This window comes from Castor canadensis, chromosome 5 (assembly GCF_047511655.1).
Source record: "Castor canadensis chromosome 5, mCasCan1.hap1v2, whole genome shotgun sequence".
NCBI lineage: Eukaryota > Metazoa > Chordata > Mammalia > Rodentia > Castoridae > Castor > Castor canadensis.
In genome coordinates, this window is record NC_133390.1 from 65,088,042 (window position 1) to 65,112,128 (window position 24,087).

Here is a 24,087-nt window from a genome sequence, read left to right on the forward strand (position 1 = left end):
TCATTGAATCATAAAGCATACTTTTATTAAAAAAATTAAAAACACAGCTGGGCTAGGGATGAGCATGTTTGATGTCTAGGGATCAATTCCCAGCCCTACAAAATGAGTAAGTAAAGTATACATACAACTGAATCAGAGTCCTTCTTCCAAAAGGTTTATCTGTTTAATATTTGTAATTCTCTAGGCAATTCCTTTTACTAAGATGGCCATGAGCCCAGGACCCCCTCTGAAAAGCCACACTATTCAAGAATTTCCTGCAAGTCTCAATGTCTCATAGGGAGAAAGACACATTGATGTGAGGGACTGAGAACGTATCTTAGTGATAGAGAGAGCCTGGCTACATTTGCTTTCCAGCACAAGAAAAAAAAAATAATTGAAATGAAATGTTAGTAAGATTCTAGACAATTCTAATGGTATTTTATTGCTTGACTGACCTTGTTAAGGCACAGATAGATCCATTTCACCTTCTTTCCCATGATATGTAGACTAAACCCCATTGTCCTTGGCCTGGTATTGACAGCTCCCTTTACTGACACCAGCTAGCTCTTCTAGCCTTCCTCCTACTGCCCCCTGAGCTCAGTCAAAGTGAAGCAAGGAGGTTCCACATTTACATTGCTCCACTCTGATCACTGGGAAGGTTCCTGTCTCTAGAATTCAACTGTTGTGAAGAGTGAACAGGTTAGTAAGAACACTTCATCTCCTTAACTTCCCATGTCTCATGCATCCTTGCTGACCCAACCTAAAAACAGTTTCTGTTATCAAGTCTCCCCTAATGCTGTTAGAGAGCCTTGGTCTCTCTATGATGTTTGATCATCTCTATTTCAAAACTCAGTTCTTTATGTACATATATCTTCTATAGCCATAAACTAATGGAAGGTATCCATATCTCACACATTTTTTTAGTCTATAAAATACTAAGTACCATTCCCAGAACACACAGGGTCTAATAAATGTTCACCAAATGAGTGAAATTAATGAATTACTTCACTCTCCGCTAAACCAGTTATTTCCTAGAGAGTTGGTTGTTATCATTGTTTCTTTGGTTTGGTTTCGGTGGGCTCATCGCCTTGCTCTTGCTAAGCAGACACTCCACCTCACTGAACCCTGGCTTTCAGTGTCGTCTATGATCTAGCGCCACATTTTGTGGTTGAAGTTCCTATTCTGTGATCCCACTAAATACATGAGCTTATTCCTTCTGCCTGTTCTGTGGCAACCAAAGTCATGCATCCTCATACAGTTCTTGCTATAATAGACACCTTCTTCTCTTTATGGTGGAAACTAGTTCCATCTTTTAAGGACAAGCTTGCATCCTACTCATTTTGTGATAAATTCTCTGGTTATCATGCCAAGGAAAAAAAATCTCATGCTTGCTTCATCCAGCCTTTATTGGATTGAGTTTTTTTCAGGTAGGATCTCATGTTTTTGCCTGGGTTTGTCCTTGGACTACAATTCTTCCCTCTATGGCCTCCTGCATAGCTGGAAGAAAAGGCAAAAGTACCACCACACCCAGCCTATTGATTGGGATAAAGTCTCACTAACTTTTTGCCCTGTCCCTTAAGGTTTTCTAAAAAATAAAGAGATTTAGCAGATCATGGAGGTCCATGCTGTGGATATTGTTTATTCTCTTGGGATCTGCATTGTCTGGTCCTTCAGTCTAGATTACAAATTGAAGTCTACCATTATTTGTAGATTCTATAATTTGCAAATTCTACTGCCTAAAATATACTTGTAATCCCTGGACCAATACTCTCTGCGTGTTTGTGGACATGTCATGTCCATGTCCATGTGTAACTGAATCTTCCTGGATTCAGCTCTCAGATTGGGAAGCATTCTCCTTTCCATGGTCTCTTTAGTCCCACAGTTTTCAACTCTGTGGTTTTGTTGGTGATTTCACTGCTGAAAATGGCCCAAGGTACTGGTGAGGTGCTGTCTAGTATTCATGAGCACAAGAAGGCTGTGCTGAGCAAATGTGTTAAAAAAGCTTCATTCAAGGCCTGGGGCATGGGTCCAGTGACCTGGACCCTGCCTAGCAAGCTAGAGGCCCTCAGTTCAAACCCTAACATCAAGAACAAAAAAAATTCAGAGTTTCATTCTGGCTTGACTTATAATGCTGCTGGTAAGAGTTCAATGCTAATAAATCAATAATATGTATTCAGGAAAGTGTCTTGAAACAGAAACATACATAAAACAAGGCTATCAATTGACAAAAAATGTGACCTGAAGCTTGAAAGAACTGAACCCTGCATTTACCACAGGTGCAATGGCTCACTACTTGCTAAGTTTGTCTAAGTGGCAGCTTTATAAAATATAATCATTAAGGAGTGGTGCTTTGCTATTGTGATTGGGATGGTCATGGAAATGCAAATTATGATTTCAAATACATCTTTTTGTATAATTAACATTTTGGAGCTTAAACCAAATATTAGTAAAGAGGAACCTCTGGGGATTTCCTGCTAAGGAAAGAAACAAAACTTTGACAGCTCACTGTCCAGAAGGTAAAATTAACCATATTATTTTACCTTCAATACCATCAATACCATCAATACCACAGTAATTGTAAGAAGAACACCTGTAAATGTCTGAACCACATCTTGTAGATTGGCTTTTGTACCTAACAAATACAGAGGAAAGTAAGCCCTGTTCCAGCATGAAGAACTGCAATGACCAAATGCAAACAGCCTCGTTTTGCATCAGACATGCAGAATGTTCATCAGCATTTGAGCAAAACAGAGCATGGCATCAGGCTGGTACCCCATGGCTCATGCACTGCCTATAATGTTGAGGCCTTGCAACACAGACCAAAGCAAGTTGATTGAAAAGCTTGGCAGCGGGGGGTTGGGGGGTGTCATAGGAAAAAGGAAAACAAAGAAAACAAAATAAAATTATGACATGTGTCTGTGATGTAGGTCATTCTCCCGTCCATGACAAGTATGAAACTTTAAAATTTAATTTTATCCTTCCTGCTGTCCTACTTCCTTGCCTCCATGTAAACATATTTCAAATAAGTGACAGTGCAATAATACAAATTGTATTTCTGTGTCCAGACCTTCTAGACTTTCTAAAGGCCTGGAGAACTGGAAATTGGTGACACAGGTCTCTGGATGTGTATATAATGTATATGTGTGCAAACATCAATGTCTTTTCTGCCTTCTGCTTTCCCCTTCTTTCTCTTCTCTTCTCTTCTCCTCTCCTTCTTTGCGTGCTCTCTTTCTCTCCCTCCCTCATTTTCTCTTTATCTTTCTCCTCTCTCCTTCCCTACTTCACATCATTTTTGCAAACAGAACCACAGCCCAGCATGGTGACATTAAGAATCTGGTTCAGTTAATGTTTTGATTTAGAGCATGTGTGGGGACTATTGTTACCATTTTTGTTTTGCTCAGAATTTACTCTAAAAGAAAAAATTAAGCCATAAAATCAAAGGGCTCCTTCACATTCCTTACATTTGGAGAGTAAAGGATGGTGGTGAGAGATGGGGGCAGGGTTACTTATATTCTTCCTCCTGTTACTCCATTCTGCCTTAAGGATTCTGAAACAGAAGGACTTAGGGCTCATTTCATGTACTGATGATTCAATGTTGGGGGATTAGAAGAGTGACATGGATAAGTGTACAGGACTTAGGGCATTTATTTAGTTGACTAGGTCACTTTGTGTTGGGCTGAAATTGTTAGCATGAAAATAGACATTTGAAATGATTAAAAGAGGGTTTATTTCCACTGAAAACATTTCTACTCACGGGATTGCTAGATTCTGTTGTCTATCCTATTCGTACCTGATGTGCTACTGGAATTTTTCAGGCCAGAAAGCCAACCTAACAAGTAACCAGGAAGACAAGAGGAGGGATTCCTACTTTGTCAGTTAGTGCCAGCGTCTAAGGACACAGCTACCACTCTTAGAGACAGAGAGAGCCATATGAACTGCCGGAAAGCTGAAGCTCAGAGAGTAATTTGGCCCCACAGGAGGTAGAAGTACCACCCTAATGGAAAAAATGATATCCAGAAAGCCATTCCCCACTGTGGCCCAGAGGGAGTGAGCCTTTGAGGAGTCCCAGATAAAGGGAAGAAATGAGCTCATTAGAGGTAAGTTGGGGACAGATGAAGCCCTGCCAGAACCCTTGGGTCCCTGCAGAGGAAACCAGGCTGCCTCTTGGGGACACAGGAGCTTATTAAGAAAGATGTGTCCAATCAGAGGACTTGGCTGCCTACACCTGCATCAGAACTTTTGCCAATGTTTTTTAAGCTAAAGGAAAAGACCAGGATTTGAGGGGGAGTGGTAAATGTCTTGGAGACAGATTTTTTTTAATATCTTGGAAGCTTTCAACAATGACAAAAGAACAAAGGAAATGACAGAAGTGATGTTTCCTTCTGTTCCACAAACTGCCTTTCATATTTCAGGATATGAAATATGAGACTACATACTGATAGTCACAAAATTACAGGGATTCTACTTTATAGGAAAAGTGATATCACAGAAAAACAGATGCTAATATCTGAGAATTAATTTTAAGTTATATTGTTCTTTCAAAGCATCTGTGATTCAATTCCAAAAACCTCCAAGCCCTTTTAGTTTAAATCTGCATTTTGATAGACACAGGATGCTTGTAAATGCACATATTCACATAGGTTGTTTCCTGTGTGCTTTTAAGTAAGAAGAATAGATATAAATTTTTCCTTAAAATTTTTTGTCTAGGATCAGTAATAATCTACATAATAACTAGATTCTGTTCCATGAAAATTAAATTCTAACAAATATATGTATATACATTTTATATTAATGAAGTCTATCATGACATGTGTTTTGGCTTATGTACAAAACAAAAATGAAGTAAAATTGTTCCTTAACTAGTCAGATACAATTGATTTCATGGACCATGTATAATTTATAATCATTTAAAATAAAATCAAATAAAGTAAAAAGCAGAGTTCACAGGTCTAAGAGAATAAAAAACAAAGAAAGTAGAAGCTACTGTTGATATCAAAGAGTATGTAACAAATGGCCTTAAAATGAACCAACAAAATAAAAAAGTTGGAAGGAATGGTGACCCATGTTAGAGGTTTTGAAGTTAAAAAAAGGAAATCATTTAATATAATACATAGTGTGTGTTAATAAAGAATGTTTAAGGTACCATCTCTGTTAGCAAAGTAGTAGAGAAAACTAGGAAATTTTTGACTACAGTGTTTGAAATAAGAGAATTTTTAGATTTTTTAGATGTAATAAAAAAGGACAGTGCTCTAGGATCACAGAGGACATACTTCACAAATTAAGATATTGGTCCTCAGATATAAGTGGTTAATGTGAGTTCATAAGGACAGGTAAAGGCAGAAGCAAGTCTAGAACTCAAATTTGCTCATTTATAAACTGGTTTTCTTATTTATTTATTTGTTTATGGCAGTACTGGGGTTTGAACTCAGGGCTTTGTGCTTGCTAGGTAGTCACTCTCACACTTGAGTCACATCTCCAGCCCAGCTCTCTTCTTTTCAAAAGACTATAAAATATTTTAGAACCACCGAATTCTTCCTATTAAACAAGCTTATTCTAGAACTCAGGATACTATACATGGAAACTTATTTTGATAAAAATGGTAAGGTTAGTATGAGGGAGTAGGGGGCATTTTGAAGGAGGAGAGCCCCCCAACCTCTCTACCTGTTCCAGGGACTGACAGAGGGCTCCGTAGGCCCCTAGGACAATTGAAAGCTCCTTGAGTAGAAGAACTTTTCTTTGTCTTCTGTCCAAGTGAAGAATAAGCCACTATAGCTTAAGCAATGATAGCTTCTGAAAAGTATACAGTCTTTGGGAAAATAATTCTGTTAATAATAAAATAACACTTTGTCTTCTTGAAGAAGACTTGTAGCATGCAAATTTGTCTGTTCATTCTTTGTATTTTCAATGAGTATGGTGTACTCAATCATTCATTCATTCTGCTGACTTAACAATCACATACTTAGTATTTACTATGTGTCAGATCTTAGACACTCTTGCCACTAGGGTTATCACAGTAAAACAGGGCTATAATACAAGATTGTAAGGGGTGGCTAGAGGTCAGAGGATGTATTATGGTGGCACAAAGGAAAGGAAACTTTCTGGAGTGGTTGATGCTTAGATAAGGATTTGAAGCACCTAAGGACAAATTAACAAGTCAAAGAAGGAGGTGGCACATTCTAGAGAGTCAGAACAGAAAGTGCCAAGATGTAGGGGTGGAGACAGCCCAGTGTACTGAGGGAGCTTGTGCATGGCAGGAGCACTGGAGGACATGTGGTGACCTGGGATACAATACATAGGCATTGAAATTGATTAATGATAGAGGTTGAATAATTAAGCCTAAGAGCGTCTTGACCTACTTTCTTTCCTATAAAGTGGAAATTAAAGCACCTATCTCCCCATTGTTCTGGGAGACCATTGACCAGATTCCCCTTTCATATAACCTCCTTCTGTTAATGAGATATGCTAATTGAAACTGCAAGGTGATATTAACTTTGGTCAGGAAAAAGCAAAGAGTTTATGCAGACACAGAGGTAAGTACTTGGCTGTTATAAATATAAACTAAACAACCTTTATGGAAACTGCCAATATATTTTCTTATTTGTATGTCTATATAACCCTTTGAGCAATTTCCCTTAGGAATTTAGTCCATGAATAAACCCATAAATGGAATCTGTGATGTAAGTCTCAAACAGTTACACTGGTAATATCTTGATATTGTTTTATAGTTTTGAATTGAAATTAAAACCCTAGAATACTATTTGGCTGATTTTTGTCTCTTGGTGTTCTCACTTTTACAACTCATCCCTTACGTTATAGAACACAAAATAGTCTTAGCATCAAAAACAAGGAAATGGTGAGAAACCATGTGAAAAATGCTTAGTACAGTGTCTACCACATGAAAAACGTTATCGTTAGATAATATTAAGATTTAGATAAAGCTATTTGGGGCCACTTAGTGATTCTAAATGGAAAGTGATTCTCTTTGCTCCCAGCATTCCAGATCTGAGTTTTAGAATATTCACTTGAGTAGCAGTAGGACAAGGTGGATAGAGGCTATGGAGGTGGTAAGGAAATTAGTTGGAAAGCTATTAAAATTGTCTAGATAAGAAACTGAAAGATTTGAACAAAAGCATTGGAGAAGGCAACAGACTGGAAGATGTTAAAGATAAAATTCTTCAATATATGGACCTGACTGAATGGAAGAGACAGTAACTATGAAAGGCATTCTTAGATCCTATAGGCAATTTTAATATTAAAGAAAATCATGGGGATTGTTGAGTACAATTGAACCAAGACAATGCAGGGATGTATTTTTGCCTGGACAGGAATTTTTAGTGAGATCTCTATTCAGACTCTTTCTAAAGACCATGAAGCACAGATGTACACCTACACACACACCTACAAACACAACAAACATGCATCAGTCAGAAAACAGATTTTCTCCTCAAAGATAGGAAGGGCCTAGTGTCAAAGCACCCGAGGGTCAGAACTCTTGCCAAGAAGAGTCACCTCTTCTCCAGCTACAGCTGTGATAGGAGATCCCTGTTTTTAAGAAGCACTTTACTGTGAAGTTAACCCGCAAACCTAACAGTTTGAGGTTTTCCCTGGTAATATCATCATGGATTCTTAAGCAATGCTTTTTGAGTCTCCCCTATTCCTGGTATACATCCGATGACAGGTAAAAGCTGAATCCATATATAGTGAGGAAAACATTTAAAAAAATATAAAACATATGACTTTTGACATAGTGATACAACTGTCACACCCCCAAAATCATACCAGATAAGCAAGCAATTGTATTGATCATTTTGTGAGGAAAAAGGGAGACTGATTCATATTTGTATCCATTCCCAATCTTGATTTTAACACTAGTCTCAGAAAAATGTATCCTTGATTGCTCACTACCTCTTAAATTTCCACATGCCTCTTCAAGCAATTTTTCCGGTCTTTAACTGGCTCCACATTGAGTATGTGTGACAAGAAGGCAGTGCTGGTCTCCCATCCAGCCTGCCCCAGGGACACTTAAATAAGCTTTTAACCCATAAACATTTGCATTCAGAATGAAAATCTCCCTGAGCTAAGTCACGTCAGGAAAAGTATGGCTCACAGAAAAGTAGAAGCTGCTACCAGACTAGACTAAAAGAGGGCCATTCACCCGGGGTGTTTAAAGGATATTTGCCAGCTGACTGACTGCTGGACATTTTCCAGTGCTGAGGCACTGCTATTATCTCCATGCACACAAACAAGAAGAGAAAGCCTCACATCTAGAGCCCTGAACAGCAGGGCTGGCCTTCCAGGCATATGGAGCAGCCTTCAGCGCTGCAATCCGATGAGAAGATGGCTGCTCCAAAGAGCACTGCACCCAAATCGCCTGTCCTTAATCTCTCTCGCCACTAGATGCCTCTACTTGTTAGTTCGAGGATCCATGCTCAACGAGTCCCCTGACACAAAGCAAAAACCTTTGCTAGTGACATTGTAGGCTACAAATATTCCTTAGTAGTTTTATACCAGGACGCTTTTTAATGTGACCATTGTTTATGTAGAGTGAGACACTGAAGGTATAAGCTTCATGTTGGAGGATTATATAAGATGAAAACTGGATTGCCGGCTGTTGCACGGAATAGGCTTGGGACATATTGTCCCAGGAATTTTCATTTGCTTCATGATTTTGCTTGGGCAGTATAGTTTTGCAAGCTGTGCCTACTGGCAAACATATCTGTCATATGAAGATTTGTTTATATTTAAGTCAGAGACTTTATCTCTCCTGTTATCTTTCCTAGTATAGTAGGGCAACTACTTTATTTTCTAGATTAAGATGCTATGTTGGGAGAGATTAATTTTTTTTTGCTCTGTTTCATCTAATGTCATATAAGTAAGAAATATTATTTATAAAGAAATAGCCACAGAGAAAATCAACAACTATATTCCTCTCCTCCAACCCTAGCCCAGATACATACAGATATGTATGTATATATTATATCTATACCTATATCTATCTATCTACCTATGTATGTATATATGTATCTATCTATCTATGTGTTTCTTTGAAAAGCAAGCAAGGTTGTCTCTAATGGAAAGGAAGTCACAGAGTCCATGCCACCTGAGAGAATGACGCAATGGCATACTAATTTTGTCCTGGTGAAGGTGGGACCTGACCACTCACAGGCAGACAATGGTGTGATTATAGTTGTCTTAGATTTTTTCTCCATCACCAGGTATAGGTGTCAGGTATCTGTTCCCACAGCACTCATTGAAGATCAGGCCTTGAATGATCAGTCCCATTTCTTTTGGCTGCCATCCTAGCCTAGTCAAACAATACTGAGTCTGGACGCTGCAATGGAAACTTTCGATGCTGCAGTTGCTTCCTTTTCCCTATTAATCAACCAAAGTGATCTTTCAAATATGTAAATCAGATCTTGCCATCCTTCATCTCAAAACCTTTTAAAGGTTTGCTACAGCTCTTAAAATAAGATCCTATCCCTCTATCATGGTCATTGTGGCCTGTATGAGTTGGTTTTCCTCAAATCTCTATGTTCTAGTAAGGAATCTCTAGCTATTTTCCCTTTGCTCACAGTATTCCTGAAACTTTTTTCCTTAAATATGAAAAGTCCATTTCTTCTGCAAAGCATATTTCTTCCTTCAACCTACAAGACAAAATTGTTTTTTTCTCATGACTTACTGCTCATTCACAATTTAGGTCCATATCCAGAAAACTAATGTTGACTCTTAAAATGCTTTCACTATCATCACCCCTATTATCTAAGAAAACCTGGTCCTTTTATTGAAATATTTATCAAAATTTTAAGTAGACATTTATTTGTCTCTTATTTAATTTGTGTCTTTTTGACCTAGACTGTAGCTCCTTGACAGAGGGATTTTTGTCTAATTAATATACTCCTACATAGTCAGCATCTAGGAAAGCCTAGCACATCTTTCTTGTAATGGTTAATTTTGACTGTCCTCTTGATTGCATTGAGAGACACTTAGTAGATTAGTAAAGTACACTTCTGGGTATGTCTGTGAAGGTGCTTCCAGAGAAGACTGACATGTGGGACAGCAACTAAAGGATGGGAAAGACCCGCCTTCAATGTGTGCTGCACCATCTAATAAGCTGGAGCTCCATCCAATAGGCAGACAGAAACAAAACCAAAAGGAGGAAGCCTTTTACCTCATGCTTACTGTTGCTGTATGCTTCCTGGCTGCCATGATTTGAGCAACTTTCCTCTCTCACATCCTTCTGCCACAATGATTCTCCCTTGCCATGGGCCTAAAAGCAGGAAAGCCAACCAACCATAGACTGAAACTTCTGAAACCATGGGTCAAAATAAATCTTCCATCCTTTTTAAATTGTATCTCTCAAGTATTTGTCACAGTGAAGAAAAACTGACTAACACACTTATTTATTATTTTCCAAATGAATAAATCAATCCTACTTTGCAAACAGCTATTGTTCATGCTGCTTTGTTAGGATACAAAGAGTTAAGGAAAAACTAAGGTTAGCACTGTTTCTCTAGACTGCACAATGAGCAGAAATGCTTAGAATTATTTTCCCCCAAATTTGCATGTTATAGTCAATTTAAGACAGATCCTTATTAGATAAGATCCCATACCCAAGCATAGTAATTTACGTTCCACTCTTTGTTCTGAGTTTTGATCTGTGACAGTTTTAGATTTAGGAAAATAAAATTAATAGAACAAAAGAGGCTTGGTGAGAAAATGCAAAATCATCTTTCTTTTTCAGGGAGCTCCTCATTGATACTTTTAAAAAGCATTGATTTTTTGGTGTACTTTTTCTAGTGTTTTTTTTTTTTTTTTGCATGTAACACAATGCATCTTTATGTGTCTTATTTGCATAAAGTGTAGAATAACTAAAACTAAAAGCAAAGTGATATCTGGAATTTAACTGAAACATGTTTGGTCTTGGCTCTTTACTCTGCCACTTGACAGTTGTGTGATCTTCAGCAAATTTTGAATGTCTGTGTTGGTCTTCAGTTTACTAGGCTGTAAAAAGTAAAAGTTTCCATCTGCCCCACAGAGTTATTGCAAAGCTTAGATATATGATAATGTGAAAACCTTCAAACCAATATCTGGTGACTAGTGTGTACTTAAGAAAGGCTAATTCAATTTAAATCTAAATCTCGTCCCACTTTTCAGGAGTTTTTAATTGGTCCCTCTGCTAAAAACTACCTCATGTTTGTCAGTAAATACAGTGAAGTGTTCAGATTCCTTTGAGCGCTTATATTGTTAATTGGGTAGTTCAGCTTATGTTTTATTATAAAAGTCTGGAATCTACAATCAAACTACAGATCAATCAACAATTACAGGAAGAACAATTAATCTCTGGCAATGGTTTTGATTATATAACCACAACCCTGCATGCTTTGCTTCCCCTAATATCAGACTTTCCCATCTGAAAAGTCAGCCAGTGTTCAGAATGCTCTAAATTATCCTTTTCTTCACTTAATTGATCCACTGATCTACTGTGGATATTCATCAATGAGATTTTTCCATAATATATTTAATCTTCATGGTGAGTAGGAAGGAGAAAAAGAAGACTGTTACTCCTGTTAGGAGTCTTTGAATGAAAGGAGGGCTTCTTGAGAGCATAGATTCTCATCAGGGGCAAACAAATCACCAGGGATTGTAAAATACCTAGATGCTACAATGGTCTGTGGTCCCCTAGATGGTCACAGTGTACAAGAAGATATACAGTGTATTATTGTATTAAATATTCAGGTATGGGGTAATTAGAAAAAATTATGTTTAAAAAGGCTCTTTGGATATGGTAATATTTTTAAAAGTTGAGAAATATTGCTCAAGAACAACTCCTATCCTCCTCTTAAGATTTTCTATCTTTACATAGTATACATATAGAGCATAACTACTTACAGAGAGTAGAAAGTCACTGAAGACCTGTGAGTAGGCACCCCTCTCATTTTCAGTAGCACCAAGAGCAGAACCATTGCAGTTGGGATAGCTTACATTTGAATCTACACTTCTACCCATGTGTCTTTGGGCATGTTAGTTTAATGTCCCTGCAAAATGGGAAATGTTGTACCAACTTTGAAGAATCAAAAGAGGAATTAGTGCTAACAGTATCCCATGCCTGAATGCCTGACACATGTTAGGCATTCAGTAATCAGTTGCCATTATTATTTTCATGATTCTTGTGGCCAGGGGGTAATGAGATGCTAGAAAGCATTAGTTCAGGGTCCTGTAGAGGGAGTAGTCTTGGGCAATACAACATGGGAAACCATGGGCCTGCCTTGTCTCCTTGATCCTTTCCCTTGTGATTTAGTCTTAGCATAATTCTACAGCCTTAGGCCATGGAATTACTTCATTACTCAAATAATTATGTCTTACCATTTTTTCCCTCTGGACCTATAACCTTGCCACTGTGTTAGTGCTTATAATTGTGGTGTTGCTGGATATTGCATGAAGAAATTATTTGAAGAGCTTGTTCTTACCCAAGGCTGTATCAAAACAGTATTGCAGCCAGAGAAAAGTCATCATAGTAAATGAGGGGGGGCTGCTGCAAGTGATCCCCAAGTAGTCACCTGAGGATTGGAGCAGTGTAGATCTTCCAGACTTCTCCCACAGAATGATTTATAGAGGACATGCCTAGCATAGCAAAAAGATATATTTCATGCTTAAAAGGTTAATTCTTGATTTGATTTGTTTTAGTTCTGGAGATTCAGTGGAGGACAAGAAAGACAAAGAGAAGAATTATAGGGCCTACGCTCTTCAAAGAGAATAATGGGGAGAGATAAAGAAATGCATGGAAAGAATTATTTGGTGTTTCTGTGAATTTATCTGTTTAATTTTCTCTCAGTCTTCCTCCAATACAGTTTCTCTTTTGCATATGTTTTCTGTTCAGGCAGTAGGTATTCTTCCTTTCCACAGTCCTTGCTTTCAAAATTTTTCCATTTTCACAAGTAGATCTTGTACATGGGGTGGTGTGGGGGAGGGAGAAGAGGAAGATAGGAATAGGAAAGTCAGGAAGAGTGAGTTTTTTAAATGAAGTCAAAGTAACATACTCCATAATGATAGCCAGATATAATTCAAATATTTCCTTTTAAGGAAACATTTTAAGATTCAATTAAGGTTGATGAGTACAAATTTCCTGAAAAAAGAAGCTTGCAAAATGCCTTTTGAGTTCCAGGATGCATTTTTCAAGCTACTTTAAAGTGATAAAAGACTTTAAAAATAGAACATGTGGGTACCATCACCACTAACATTTCATTTATGCTTTTACTTCCTTGTGTTGGGAGTAATGGCACTACTGGATATTTTGATTGCAGGAAGAGCACTTTTTCCCATTAAAGGCTAGAGGTTGAACTATGGATTTTCACAGAAATATGGCAGGAACCTCAAATCTCTACAGAATCTTTCAACCATTGGCTGTCAAATACATGTCTCAACAAGTGCATTTATGCCTCCATGAATCCAAATGAAGATAGTTGGGCATACAGTCACACTTTCTTAAAGGGGGAGAGAAGGAAGAATTTCTTACCTAATTGAAAGTTTTGGAGAAATCCATTTTGGAGTCTTAGTAGAATTTCCTGGCTTGGATTTAAGGCAAGATATTGATGCAGCTTTCTTCCTGCATCATAAATCTTAGGTAAAGGAGTACTAGGGGAAGGAATACAGCATGTAGTTTTGCATCATCCTTGAAAGTTCGCAGTCCAGTTTGATTTTAAGAAAGAGGTTCATTTAAAAGCCTATTTTCCACTATTAGTGAAACCAAGGTTCAAAAACATGCTATTTCTTCTACTGCCCTTTATGTCCTTTATAAGTTAGCAGGCACTATCCTACCATTTCCTTTTTTTGAGGAAAGCCAATGTGAATGTCCATCCAGCTTTGGGGTCTGTGTACTAGCATGTCAGTAGTGAGGTCTGTGGAAACAGTATTGAGTCTACTGTTAGGTACATCTGCAGTGTTCAAGCACAGACATCAGGAGGCCCCACTGAATCACGTGAGCTGTTTTCTTAGAGATTGCTTCAAGAGTGGTTCCATTCCCAACTACTAAGGCATACCCTCTTATAGGCTGTGATAGAATATATGGTAGATATGGTGTCAGTAGTTTTTAAGAACTAAAATTCTCTCTGGCTGTTTCCTTCTTGCTATTCAATTCAATTCTCTCTCTATCTATTCAATTGTCATTACAAATACTCTCACTGGCCTAATATATGTAGACTTCTTTAAAAAAATGACAATTAGTCTTCTTGCCTCAGAGATTCACCATGACATGCTGGCAGATGCTTTATAAATTATTGATATGCAAATAGGCCTCATACATCTACAGCATTCCTTTGTTTTAGCAAGCTTGGGTCTGAGTCCTGCTTACACTGCCTACCAATGTGAGACCCTGGACAGCCATATTACCTTACTACTCTTGATTTTTCTCTGATAAAATGATAATCATACTACTTTCCTCCTGGGGTTGTGAAGATTAAATGAGATAATGTAAGTAATGTGATTAACACAGGTTTGGTAGCATAGTATATTTCATTATCATTATCACTTATTATGTTATTGATATTTATTTATAAATTATTTTATTAGTAATATAAACTTAAGGATTCCCTTTCTCTTGTTCCCACAATGCTGTCTACATACAATTCTAAGTAACTTACTTTATATATTAAGTTAACTAGGGCCTATTTAAGAATGCTACTGAAGTAACAGTCTTTCAAAATGTACTACAAACCCTACTCTCAAAACATCAAAGACAATTAGTAGCTTTGAGTTATATGTGAGCCACCAACTTAAGTTGAATATGAAACTCTAAGCTGTTTCTCCTTTGCCACAATTTTTCCACATGCTTTTATAAAGTGAAAATGTTATCATTTCCCTTATAGTATTATTACAGTTCTCAGAATAATCATCCAATCATTCACTCTTAACTCTGTTCACTGGGTCCTTGTCAAGATCCTTCCATGTCTCCTCCCATCCCATTTCCCTTTTGTAACCCTACTGGGATGGCCTTACTCTACCTAGTGAGTAAGGTCTTTAAAGATTATGTAGTGCTTTTGTATATTTTGGCACTTTGTTGAACTTACCCATTTTTCCCAGAGACAGAGATGAACTGTATCTATACTGACCAGGCTGTGAAAATAGAGAGTTTTACATCAGCTTAAGTAAGAAGCAAATGGAGGGAAGAGACATTTATCATCTGCTAGTAACATTCATCAGAAGCTAGAACAGTGTAGTTTTTGATATTTCCTCAACCTAGAATCTTATCCAGATCACCTCTCATCACAACTGAATTAAAAACTCCTCCACAAAATATCTGAGAACTTGAAAATCTACCTTTCTATAGTTCTTGGAAGAATTTTTGCTACTGCCTTAAGTATACAATGTGTTAATTGCATCAAACTATTTGCCTTGTAAAGAGCATGCGTCCTCACACTTTTCATGAATTTCATGAATTGTGTATTTTAAAATTTAGAATGGCTCCTTGCCTTAATTCTACCATACAAGTTTATTGTCTGATACTCTTCTCAGGTGTCACCATCTCCGAAGAAAAATTTCAATGGTCCCAGACACAGATAATCAAAATTACATCTTCTCTGCACTGAAAGCACTTGGACTTTTATCTACACAGAGTTCATCTTCTTATTGCTTATATGTCTTCCTTGAAAGTCTGAGAGTTACTAGAAGTGTTCAAAGTTCAATATTTTATTTTCATTATATATTGAATTTAAAAATGAAATATGGAATGGTGTTTTCTTTCAAAGGTATCCTGACAATTCTACTCTCTTGATGTTGCATTCTCTACAAATCATCCTGACATGGAATGCATTTATGACTCAACCAAACACATAACCAAGCCAATATATTCCTACAACATCAACCTACCCATCTTACTGCTTACCAGGAGAGAATGATACTTGGACAGGATAGATAACTGAAACACAAAACTGAGAAGGACATTCAGATGGATTAAGTTTACCCTTCCACTTCACGTCAGTATAGGCAAACAGCAAGACAGTCTCAGCAGCTCTCAGCCTACAAGTAGTACTCATATCTAATTAAAGTCTTCGTTTTTGCAACCTTGGAAAGATGTGATGATGGGCAAATTCAATGTCTCTGTTAGTTGGTGATGTTTATCCTATTTTTAAGAAAGCAGATCAAGTATTTCTTAGAGTAAATGGAAAAATACAGTGTGAATTAAGCTTAAAAAAGAAAAAAAAATGTCTGAACTGATCCAAACTAGTTGGAAACTGATAGCTCTCCTTGTGATGTGCACCAGAAATGAGGAGTTATGGTGGGAGGAACACAGCTCTATAAACATTCTGCTTGACTATTAAACACCCTCGGCATTTTTCTCTTTATTCTCATTGTGACAGTGAATTATAGCAAGGTAGGAGCCCATTCTCAGCCTTGTAGAATTGGCTTCCTGCTACCGTCCAGTCACAGCAATCCCAATAAGTCACCAGCTGAATGCCTACATAACCACAGATTTAAATTAAAAAGCAGTGTTCAGTTCAAGAGTAATTTACAGCAAGAAATGTTCCCCCCTCACCCCATGACCTTTCAGAATTTTATTGCTGCACAGAGAATAACAAAGGATGGTACCTGCTTTGGTATTCTTCTTATTCTGAATGCCAGAACAAAATCTGGAGGTGAATGAGGTTAGGTCATGGGGTAAAGAGGCAATATGTTTTTTCTCAATTGTGAATCTCACTCAATGTCTTCCACCAGTGCACATGGGCAATGCAATATTGTGTTTTGTGGATATAACAGAAATTGAGTAAACAATGGGAGCACAAAGAAAAATTCCAAGAAGGAGTATGAATTTTTAAGTGTTTTTTTAAAATGCTGCCCATCACAAAAAATAGAAACACAAATGACTATACATGATGCAAAATGCAGGAACACAAAAGTGGAAAAACAGAGTGTGAGTTCTTATATAACTTATAACTTTGAGGAAGTTACTTCTGTGATGCTCAATATTTCCCCATTTATAAAATGAAGACAATTGCACCACTCCTGTCTTCTTCACTAGGCTATTGTATGGAAAACATCCTTCAGAACAATGTCTTACTGCTTACTGCTACTTGAACTATCAGAATTGTAGGAAGCCCCAAAGACCATTTGGCTACCACATACACCCAATGCATGGTCCCTCTAATAAATGTCAATGATGGATATCAACCTCTGCATAGGCCCTCTTACTGATGTGGAAATAGCACTTCTATTATTAGACACCTTTACTAAAGTAGCTTCGTGCCATTTAATTTACTAAGAACTGCTTCCATTTTCTTATACTTACTATGAACCAGGAAAGGATCCTACTAAGCAGTTACAAGTAGGATCCAATTCAGTCCTTTAATCAATACCATATGATTCTTTTACATATGAAGAAACTGATGTTTGGGATTAGAATCTTTCAACCAAGACTCTATATTATATCGAGAGATGATGTGGGTGAGCTTTATTAGATTGTGACAAGTTCAAAAAATGAAATAATTCTGTGGTTCTAATGAAATGTTTTAGACGTTCTTTTCTTCTCCCTGTCATCCTGTTTGTAGTGTGAATTTGGGTGAATGTGTCAGTATTTTTCTTTCTTTCCTTGTAAACTGAGAACAATAATCCTTTCTAGGAGCTATAGATAAATGCCTGGTCAAATTAATGAGTTCGTATTTGTAAAGAACATTGAGACTGTTTAATAAAATGATATCCTAACTGAAAATTAGGTCCTCCACTACTTGAGTGGATAGGTAGGTAGCTTAATTCTAAGAATATAGTCTGATTTTAAGTTTTTCTTTAATAATAGCATTGAACTAGGTTAGCAGAGAACAGAGGACCCACAGGAGGAAAATCAAAGCAATTAGTTAAAAGATCTTTGGAAAACTGAAATAATAGAACTGCTGTATGCAGTTGTGTTGTTTTCAGGCTCTGCTGATGCTTACACCATAAATGGCTTTTCAGTTCTGTCAATACCTTGAGTTGTGTATTAACTGGGGAGTAGGTAGAATATATGTAAACACATGTGCTGTTTGACCTTTCAATAACAGAGTAGACCAAATGCCTGTGTCCTGCTGTGGCTTTCCAGCTTCCTGCTGGCCTTTGGAGATGCCATGAGGCCAGCCCATGACAGTCATAAAACAGTAGGCTAAAAAAGTGTGGATAACTAGGACATGATCTATATTCAAGAACCGGGCTTACATTTCATGTCAAACTGAGATTAGACCATCTTCTAGCTTTTAATGTCCTCTAGTTGGAAGGAAGTCATTGAATTATTTTCTTTCTATCTGCTACAACCTTAAAAATCAGAGCTTGTCTATTTCAACAGTGGCAAAAAAAAAAAAATATGTCAGGGGAGATTGTCCCATACATTGTTCTCCATGATTCGTACTATTTTTCTGTTCACTTGTCCCTAAAACTGAGTATACAACATTCACTTTAAGGTTATATTTTCTCTGCTTCAGAAAAATGTAGAACTAAGGAGCTATCTAATTGAATAAGACATCACTAACATAATTCAGGCTTCATATCTAGGTCTTACTCTCTTGTTTTCTCTTCAAATTCCCTGAAATGTTCTGAGTATGACAAGCATAGAAGTAACAACAATAAAAAGAATCAACTAAGGGTTGTATAAGAATTAATTACAATAATAAGGTTTGAGAAAAAGGAAAAGGGGAGATATTTAAGTGAGAATATGTCAAATATGGAAAACACTTTATCTTCCATGCCTCTTTAATTTTATTCCTCTTTCTCAATATTATTTAGAATCCTAGATTTTAAGAGTTAGATGACAAAATAAAATTGAAATAAATCAAAAATGACATAATTTTTAAAGCACTAGGAAATAAAATGTTCTTTCAAATTAGAATCAAGAAGCCAGTTAAGCATCTATTGCATACTTAGCAAACAAACAATAAATGTTTAGATTTATACAAATAGGCATGGGGCTACAAATAAATTTTTTGAAAGGGGGCTAGGAAAAAGATGTTACTCAATTTGTAAAACTTAGAAATTGAAAATAAGTATGACTATCATTCACTAATTCTGGATTATGGTGGGAATTTGTGATTTAAATTTAGCAATTCCTCATACATAACTGGAGACAGAGAACTGGAGTTTAGTTGGAAATAGGGTGAGATACTGAGTTTGGAGAAATCATTCAATTTCCTATTCACCTAATTTCTCTATCAAATTGGTACTTGGCAGTGTATAATTATGAGGATTTCCCAGCCAATGAAAAAGCTGTTTATGATTACAAGTCACACATTGTGCCTACCTTTGAATTTCCTCAAACCCAACATATGATTGTCCTCTCATTCTAGTGCTTTACATACACTGAGCTTTCTCAGAACTCAACACTATTCTCTCTAGCATCTCTGACCTATTTTTTCCTAATAGGCCTTGGAAAGGCTTTAGAAGAGGGCAAATCCTTCTCAGTAAGCCTTGCAACAAAGGGCCATTAGGCTTATTATTATTAGGCTTAGTCTTCTTCTTTTCATCTATGTCCTTTTTTCTTTCATTACATTAGCTGCAAAATTCCCACATAAGAGAGTATAGCAAAATATGGCTTAACAAAGTTTGGCAGAAATAAAAATAAAATGAGTATTCCTATCAATATTTCTTTGCTTGGAAAATAAGGAACAGAATTCTATTCCTGACTCATCTACTACTTTGTTGAGTGCTGTGGACATTTCATCATCTGTTATACTAAAGCTTCTATTGCTTCTGTTATACTGAAGATATTGGAATAAAATATTACATAATACTCAAATTACACTTGGCTGAACAGTTAAAATGCAAGCCCAGTTCCAAAGACAAGTGATGACCTCAGAAAATCTTATTTCTAAACCAATTTATTTTGTTTGGAAAAAAATGACTTGTTCAATGCAATTTTTAAGGTTGGAAGACATGTTCTATTTATTTTTTACCTCCCCTGCCAGACACTAGCCCAGAATTTTTATATACATATTTTTAAATAAACTGTAACATTAATATATTACTCCCAAGTTTATAAAACAGTTTTATCTGAGGTATTAATCTACATTTAATCCTCCTATAACCAGACTGAACCCTGGTATTACTGATAGCTTGATGTCCTCTCAGCTTTGTTTGCCTAAAGATGCTTCTTGCTTGCAAAAGTAAAAGCTGGATGTGTGTATAACCACACACTTCCTACTGCTGACTATGGAGTTATCATGTGCTGGCAAAGGGCAATTCCATTTGGGCTCAATCTAGTTCTGGCATTATATTGACACTCCAGAAGGTCTTGGATTCAATATAATTATAGAAACACACTCACCAGTGCCATAACAGATCTGGTGATGCCCAAACTAGGACAGGAAGAAGGTGGCACCCAATCTCCTTCCTTCTCCATGGAGCGCTCTCATGAGAAAAGACAGCACAATACCTCATAACCCAGTCCTAATAAAAATACAGATTCCAGGTCTGCTAGAGGAGAAGGTGCCCTTGGAGCACAAGCTCCCTTCATTGGAAACTGAAAAAATTTCCTACCTGCTCTCTAACTCTTTGGTCACTAAGTAAGAAACAACCTATTAATTTGGTAACACTCAAGCAAACCTCCAAAGTAAGATAATACCTTACTTGTATCACATTTCAGACCACTTAATTCACCAAAAGTCATGACCTGCCTAAAATCCCATATTTGATAAATGGCACTTCCAGGGTTTGAGCTTGTATTTTAATTTTTATTAAATGGATGGATGGATGGGTGGATGGATGGATGGATGGATAAATGGATGGATGAGTTATTGAATGAATGGATAAATAAGATACACTTTTAGGGCTAAAGTTTTTCTACTATTATTCTAAAGCAATTTTTTAGCATGTGAAAGAAGAAGACACAAATGCACAGATAATCCCTAACATCTATCACTTAAAAATGGTTAGCTTTGAAACTATTTGCTTGAAGACTAAGCTAAAGAAGTCAAAGAAAGTGCAGAGACCATCAAATGCCTAAACATTATCTTTATATTACTATACTTTTTGCATTGGGTTAAAGAGATTTTATCAAGTATATTTGCTTATAAAATTAAATACTTGATACAAATGAAGAAATTAGCCCTTTCACTTGGTTTTTAAGATACAGTGTATATTTCTAAAAGAGAAATGACTCAAACAATGTATGCACATGTGAATAAAAAAAAAAAATTTTGGTCCCAACCTTAGCTTTCTAGTGTTTCTAAACCTCAGCATCCATTATAATTCAATTTGAAAAGAGTGGTAAATTGAGAGTATCATTGCTTGTTTTAAATTTGAATTTCTCTTGGCTACTTCCCAAAACTACTCAGAAGTCTATCCAAATCTTTCCAATTTGTGACAAATGTTTCCAGAATACACTCACCAAGAATGTGTTTCATAATCAGAGACTCTAAAGAAACATAGTGTTTATAGTCAAAATTAGATTTTTAGGAAAAATAAGACTGCAAATGGTTGTTATTTAGTAAAAATCATAATCTCTAACACCTGCTATACAATACCTAAGCTGATCATTCAAAATGAACTGTAAGTGTCGAATATGTCAAAAATCTGAAAAACTGACATTTGTTCATCTTTTGATCAATTGATATTTACCATGTGAATACTATTATAATATATATATTTTTTCCAAAACTTATATTTGCTCCTGGGTGTATATAAGAGTATAAGATACAGTGTAACACATCAAATTCATTTTTAGAGGAAAATGCAGTCTACTTTACCCAACTAGGGTTAATTTTTTACCATACACTCTCTTTCAGTGTGTCAACTCTATGGTTCATCACCTAACGTTCACCTCTTTGTCAACAGTCAATTAAAAACTTCCTCCTCATTCCATGAATTTTCAATTGCCCGATATTTTAGTCATTTATTTTTCATTTGACCTCCTCTACTTTTTTATAATAAGTTGGAAGCCAGCTTCTGAACTGCAGTACTTGCTTCAGGGTTTTGCTTTATTATTTGCCTAAGCTTCCCATACTCACAGCCTGTTCTAATCAGTTTCTGACGTTTATAGCTTTCTGTGTTTATTACTATATCCATTTGCTGATGTCCTCTTCTACTCCGAAGACTGTTTCCAACCCATACTCTGCCAACTCTTCAGGTATTACTCAGGCTTGCCATTCTTCATATTAATTCAAAAAATTATGCCAAGCCAGTGTGCTGGTGCCTGCCTGTGATCTCAACACTTCAGATGTTGAGTCAGGAGAATAGTGAGTTTGAGGCTAGCCTGGAACAAAACCCTACTGAAAAAAAAGATATGTCAAATCCACTACTCCCATCTGAACCCCCTCTTTTAAACTCCCGTTGGAATCTAAACCATTAATATATCATTTAGCACATTTTTTCCTTTCTTTTTTGTTTAATTGAAGCACAATAGCGATTGTTTTCCAATCAGATATGGAATACAAGAAAAAGCAATTCTAGGTGTATTTGAAAGGTATAAAATTGATATAGAAGCATCAGAAGTAGAGCAGTGCCTTGGGATAGAAAGGTCTAGGAAAGATGAGTTGGTTATGCTGACACCTGTCTAGTAGTTTAGTCTCTATTTAGTTTGTGGAATGTCTACATTCTAAGTTCATAGAATCATATTTGTATAGTGAGGAAAACAAAATTCATGTCACATGTTTTATTAGAGAGAAGATGTTATAATGATATGGAATGAGCTAAAAACAAAACAGGAGAGAATGAAGTAAACTATGGTTAGAAATAGCATAAAAATATTGCTATCCTTTGAATCCAAGAAAGATGCTACTATGGCCCAGAGATAGGTCACCTAAGAGGAATTAAAACCTAGTGGAAGTTGTGCTTTGGGTACTGGGACCATAGAAGAAATAAAGAAGAAGGAGGAAAATGAAGAGAAATAAGCTGACTTGATTGTTCTCAATGCTAATCACCCACTAGTGACTCTCATTGGCTAAACATTAGAGCACTATAGTTGCCAATTAGACAGAAAAATGGGGATTGTACCCACCTGTTATACAGAGCAGAGCAAGAGAAGTGTGGAGAATGAATTTGAGATTTAAATAGCAATTGATTTCTATATTATGTAGAAATATAGATATATCTACCTACTGGCTTGTTATAAGTACATATATACATATACACACTGCATACTTTGGAATATAGTCAGAATATAATCTTCTAAGGTCTATAACACTTCATAAATGGCAAACTTTGGTGAATGTCACCATTACACACAAAAAATAAACTGCAAAATATTTTATGTATATATGCATAATTTTTTATAACCCAGAAATATTTTTATAGCTGTTTTCCTTGGGCAGATAAAATCACAAGTTTGAAGTATCTTTATCAAACTCTGCCTCTATACATTACTCAATCAGGGACTCTGAACAAAATGAGTTCTGTATTTATATTTTGCTATCATGCCCTTGTCCTCTGTGACTGTCTCACTCACACTGACATCCAGAATTCATCTATGTTAGCCTTTACAGTTGTTTCTAAACAATAGTCTGCAATTTTACTTATCAGTTTTTCTTCAAGCAAATTCTACATCAAAAACATTCTTCCTTTACTCTCCAAAGTAAAGAGAAAAGCACTTCAAACTTCATTAAATACAATTACTCTGTGTACTTTATCTCTGGTTTAGAATTTGATTTTTTACACCCTGAATTGTAAGTGGCAGTTACTGTACCATTTCTTATACATTTAAAGTATTCTGGTACAAGCCAAAGACTAATCATAATGCTACTTAAAAAATGCCAGTTCTTCTGATTAAATTCTTTATAAAATATATGAACCTCTACTAAATTGCATTATTCAGTATGTTCCTGATGTTACATGCTGGAGTATGAAAAGTCTTCCCATTAGAGTCCTTATTTCTTCTAGAGAAGCTTGTCCTAAAGGAAAAGCTCACACCTTCACATTTCTCATTGGATCAGCCTTCTTTATCATTTAAGTGTTGCCTACTCCACAGCTCACCCAAGAATACTGTCAAGGCTTGGATCATTAAACTGCAATAGATGACAATAAAAATAGCACTTGAGATAAATGAAAACAGCAATACCTGTTATTACCAAATAGACTTTTCAGTTATCATCACAGAATGAAATACCAAAAGAGCTGAGCAACACAGGACTATTTGTTAGCAACAGCAATATAAATATAAATTGGAGG